This window comes from Thalassophryne amazonica, chromosome 12 (genome assembly GCF_902500255.1).
Source record: "Thalassophryne amazonica chromosome 12, fThaAma1.1, whole genome shotgun sequence".
Taxonomy (NCBI): domain Eukaryota; kingdom Metazoa; phylum Chordata; class Actinopteri; order Batrachoidiformes; family Batrachoididae; genus Thalassophryne; species Thalassophryne amazonica.
The window spans coordinates 56,610,200-56,616,206 of NC_047114.1; the positions used below are offsets into that span (position 1 = coordinate 56,610,200).

The 6,007-nt window shown below is 36.3% G+C and overlaps 1 long non-coding RNA gene across 1 annotated transcript; it reads left to right on the plus strand.

Moving 5' to 3' along the window:
* The first annotated feature begins 299 nt into the window (after nt 1-299).
* Nucleotides 300-4,999, plus strand: LOC117521685. Its single transcript, XR_004564021.1, has 2 exons — nt 300-4,222; nt 4,388-4,999. It is a non-coding gene; the product is annotated as an uncharacterized LOC117521685 (long non-coding RNA).
* Nucleotides 5,000-6,007: the final 1,008 nt, after the last annotated feature.

The window sequence follows — 6,007 nt, forward strand, 5'->3', positions numbered from 1 at the left end:
GAAGAAACCTCAAGCAGACTAGACTCAAAGGGGTGACCCTCTGCTTGGGCCATGCTACTGACACAAAATGCAAAATAATCCCTCTAAAATTAAATACTATACACATCACTTAAAAAACAAAGCAAACAAACAAACAAAAAAAAAAATAGTGTTGGTCCACATATTCCATTATTTGAATAATGATTACTGTCAAAGCTGTCGGATGAGATTAACTTTGCAATAATTTAGCATCTACTGGTTCTGCCATATATCACCACAACCTGCCTACTTTGTCGTGACATTATTAAAGCTCAGCTTCCTTCTTTCTCACAGTCATTTAAATGTCAGGTAGAAAAAGTTCAAATGAAGACCTGTGTTAACATTTCAGGCTGTTAAGACCAAAGTATTGACAGCTCAGCTCATACTCAAAGTTTTAATGGAAATTCACAGCAGAAACAGAATGAGAGAGTGCAGCTGTACAACATGGTTAGCACAGTAATCAACCAACACAGGGTAACCTGCATTCTATAGGGAATAAACCTTATCTTCCACCCCATGCACATTTGTAAGATCCCTACGGTTCTTCACTGCTCTGCTCCAGATGTTTCTTTTGACACATACGCCCCTTGCTATCACGAGAACACATAATTTGGCAAGCTCTGGAGAAGAGTTTTATCAAGATGGTTCCATTTCACTTAGACATGGAAAGGAATCTTGTATTGCATTATTGCTTTAAGAAGCTGACATTTACCTGTGTCTAATCATTAGTAATTCAACACTCCACACACAGAGAAATAAGAGAAAGGTGCATCAGGTGCTCATCCCAGTTGGGACATGAACCAGAGGCCAGAGGTTCAGTGTTGTCACCACGATCCTCAAATTATGCAGCATCAGAATAAAATGAAACTCTTCTGGCTCAACTAAAAATTTGTTTTTGCCTAAACCTCCATCAGAAGTATATGGCAATGTGTGCATCTGATGTAGTTTCCAAATATCAGTTTGCAAAACAAAAACCAACTAGAAGGGCTGATATAAGAGCAATAAGTCTGAGTAAATAACAGCCAGCAGTTATTAGCCTTGCTAACCAATGCAGGCGTACTAGCAGAACTGTGATTTTTTTTTTTCCCTCAGTTTAGCCTGTGTGCACAAATGAGGAGACTTTAAAGGTAAAGTTCCATTTCTTTATAACCTTAATCACATTGAAGCTTCATTAACCATCTAGTCTTTGAATGTTGTACTCACTTTTGACCTTTGCTTTATTTGCAATAAGTCTTTTTTTTAATTCATTTGGGAATTTAATTTAGGGAACATTGTAGTCATCGAGAATTTAAGAGCCATATAATAGCAATAAGCTAATGGCAAGAACCTACAATTTGTTTAACCGTCAAAACATTATTGGCAACAAACTGTCTTTAGATATATGGCCAGCATGTATTTTGTATACGTAGAAGTTAGGTTTTTTTTTTTTTTTTAAACACAGGATGTAGCTCTCAGTAAAAACTCCCTGTAGAAATTCATCACCACCAGCAAAAAAAAATGTTGAAAATAAAACCTAAAATACAAGAATGTATCAACTACACCAGCTACATTTAAGGTTCAAGAAAACATGGTTCCAGTTTATTTAGAGCCCTACTGTGAACACCCTACTGACATTGGTTCCTTTTCAGCAGTTTTAAAAGGGATTTCTTTCATGTCAAAGGTGAGTCGAACACTCAGGAGTGCTAACAATATTTTAATATGACTAAAGTTGTAAAAAAAAAAAAAAAATAGCCTTGTCATTGAAGGCAGAATTCTTGCAAACACTAAATTATAACAGTGGAACTCCAAGGCTGGTTTGGATTCAGGCATCATGTGCTACATGATGAATCTTTTTGACATTATAGAGGAAGAATGATAATGAAAGAAAAAAACAAAACAATATTGTTTCCTCAATTCATAGCTTCACAGCCTGTTGCATCTTACTTTAACTAGCAACCGTTTTTGTTGTCATTTCACACACAAGGAGCAAAAGCAGAAGGCGACACACAATTTCATATACCTTCCCAAGTAAAAGTAAGTCTCTACATGATTATCACATCAAACCATGCACATTACCATCACAGTACTGCAGTTTGCATATCACTCTCATTAACACAGTAAGATCTGCATTACACATGCTGACCACTGTGACCATCACTTATCTCTGAAATATATCATCCGCTGTAATCATACAACTGAAATTAGTAGTTCTAGTTCTCATATTAATGACCCAAGTCGTTAATTTATCTGTTAAAGCATGATCTTTTTTGTTGTTTACATCTATGTACATTTTTCTATACAAAGATGGCAAAAAAGGCAAGTGAATATATAAAAGATTATATATTTATACAGTCAAGAGGTCAAGTTAAACACACCGACCAGCTTTTATTTTGCTGGTGTTATTTAAAATTTCACAGCAAAATCTAAATTCAAGTTGTTTTTTGACATTCCGCACAAAGTAGAAATGTGTTATTTGAAACAGATCAACACTTATGGTAGATACTACTACAGGACTGAGCTTACAACTATTAAAAAAAAATTAAATAAAAATCAATCAACCCATTGAAATTCTCAATTTAAAAGAAAAATGCATCAAAAGAGAACAACAAATTAAACAAATCATGCAAGAAAATGTACTAAGCACAGAAGATGTTAGAAACTGCAATAACTGTGTGTTATTTTGGCATCAGTCATGCAGGGCCAGAGTCCACACTGCAGTGCTTCATTTAATGTTTGGAACAGAACAGCACTGCTGCAGCACATCAATGTTTCAGTCCACATTTCTTCAGTAGTCCTGCCTTTGCTTTCTAAATTTTTTTTTTTTTAACAGTCCATTAGTGAAGCTATTGTACATTTCTTTTCAGCAACCGATGATTTGACAGACTACTTTTTTCTCAATATTTGCTGCAAAGTATTTAAGCTATAAAAGAGACATTAGGACTGCAAACCTAAGCAGAGACCTCACAGAAGGTCTTGTGGCTGGTTTCCATATGACCTGCACTTGGAGCTTCATCCATTGCTCCCAAATCAATTATCTTTAATGTTTGGACATCTGGTCAGCCTGAAGCTGAGCCACATTACACCATGAAATGTGAGGTCATCAAACACCTTGTATTAAGTTCAACAACTGGGAGTTCTACTGACTTAACGTACAACTGACATGGTTTGTTACGCTTTACATAATATACTAAGTCCCAAATAAAAGTGCTATTAATTGACAATTTGAGGATTTGATAAGACTGAAAATTTCCCATGCGAATTCAGGCTACTGACTTCCATTGAAACAGCAAGGTGTACGTGATGTCACTCCAGGAAGTCTTCTCTTCAGTCCAGCTTGAAAAGACAGAAGCAGCACCTCTGATATTGATAAGGCTTTGTTCATCGTGGAACTATGTTGTGTTTCATAGCAGAGCGCTCCAATGAGTTGACAGCAGAATGTGCATGAGCCTTACACAGATTGTGGGAGAGCTAGGAACTGCATCTATATTTGAAGTGTGAATTTTTCTAATAATTGCTTCATGGAAAGGTCCAAGCTTTCATCTCAAATGGGAATAAACATGACGTGAAAACAAGTGTTAAAGCCTGCGCAAAAATGTGTCCTGATGATTCTAATGAAATAACATCTTAGAGAAGTAAATTACAGGTAAGTCTGTGTTTTGTTTTTTATTTTATTATGCATATTCTGTTGGGAGAGTGTGAGAGCGAGAGAGACAAATGATTGAGGACCGATCCAGACATGCATGCTGTACTGTGACTTTCATGTGGATAAATATCAGCCTACTGGCCACTGCCAGCCACATTTGATACACAGCAAACTGCATTTTGTTCACAGTGATGAAGCGTGCCAGCTGTTGCCTTCAGCACAGACTATCCCCTCTGGAGCAGGCTCTCTGATCTCCAAGTACCTGCACTGAACACATATACCGGGTCATGTCATCCCCAAGTAGAACCGGACACACGCGTGCCACTAGGGCTAGCAGAGACCCGTTTGGAGACACTGGCCTAGACCAGGATGGCTTGACCCCAGTTCGTTCCCTCTTTATGCACCTCAACCATCTGTTGAAGAATCAAGGTGAAAATCCTTGTTTGAGAAATACAAGAGTGCTCTGAGAGCACAATATTCCCCGCTGGCAAATGCTGCTTTGGTATAAGTGCTGGCTACATTCTGATAACATTTCAAGGACTTGCACCAAGTTTAACAAAATTTCTCCTAAAAATGTGAGAGGTGTTGACTTCAGAATACAGGTATGAACTCACGAATCTTGCAGTGCCTAGATTTGCTAATCAAGAGCCATAACTCTGGTAAAAATGAGCCCAACTTGACCGATATGACAATATGCATATTAACAACCTATAACAATGTTTCACGAAATTCCTCCTAAAATGTGAGGAGTTGACTTCAGAATGTAGGCACCCTTTTTGGACAGACAAACGGATAGAAAAAGCCACAACATAATCCCCCTTCAGTCCTTTTGCCAGCAGGGGATAAAAACTCTGTGTGCGTACAGCTCAGTCTCGTGATACTTGTTGGCAAAATCCTGAGATTTTACATGTAAAAAAAATATAATTTGACTATATAACATTAGTTGTAGTAAATCATGGTGAATTATGTTCCTGTCACTTACATCCCATCAGTCTGTTACATTTGCTTCCTTTGTCAGCTGCTTCAGATTAATTTGGCTGAAACATGTCCTCTGATCACCAAATATAACTGCCACATTATCTTCTCTGTTCCCGTTTGTCTCCTATGAGCTTTCAGATAGGGAAGATATAGTGTTTTCCTCGGAGCTGCTTGTGAGACTAAACATTGTTTTCATATACTGGAGGCACTTGCCTGCTAATGTACCTCTGCTGTGATGCTGTGTTTCAGCTCCTTTTCGCCTCATGAGACCAAACAGCGTTGCCGCAGGGGTAATATTTTGCCAAACTAATGTGTCATTCAAATTTTTTTTTCCAACCGAACAAAACACATACTATCACAAAGTAATATGAATCAGAAAAACATGTCAGTTGCACTTTATGCAGTGGAACAAATCTAATGGTGTAATAATTTTTCACATTACTCTGACAGTGGGCCATATAGCATCCTCATGCACATTGTATGGTGGAGAACGCATTTGGAATCTTGTATCAAAGGTGTGTGTGTGTGTGTATATATATATATATATATATATATATATATATATATATATATATATATATATATATATATATATATATATATATAGATATATATATATATATATATATATATATATATATATATATATATATATATATATATATATATATATATATATATATATATATATATATATATATATATATATATATATATATATATGTGTGTGTAAAACATCTGCAATTTCATTACTTCTTATGAGTTAGATAATGTATCTGTAAAGTTATGTTTATTATATATGTGACATCACATCATAATTTCAATTTCAGATGCACTGCACGGAATGACACGCACTGACATGCAGTGTTTTTTAATAGGTTGTGCAATGTTCACGACTAGGTCACAAAATTAATGTGTGCCAGAAGTTTTGAACATTTCAAAATTTTCTTTGCACACTGGCACGCAGCTGCGCAGTTTGTGCAAGTGTCAAGGTGCCTTTACTCCTCTCTGTGTATTCCATCAACTGTTGATATATTCACCACAGTTATGCTGTACGACTGAAAATCCTATAACTCAAACTACAGAACACGGCTCAGTCACAATCTGTAACCACCTGCAATCCTCCCAGGTGCTATGTAAAGCAGACATGAAACAATATGACTGTGTGGGTGTTTCCTGGCTCAGTTGTGACATTTATTTATTTCACAGAAAGGTATTTTACTATCAAATTACTGTTGGCCTTGCCTTGAACACAGTAGAATAAGTTTATATCCAGATGAATTCTGGTTATTAATATATTTTCCATTAAGCATATTGCATTACTTTTGGGATCAGAGGGACATTAAAAACAAAAAATACTATTGAGAGTAGGTTTAACCATCATCTCTT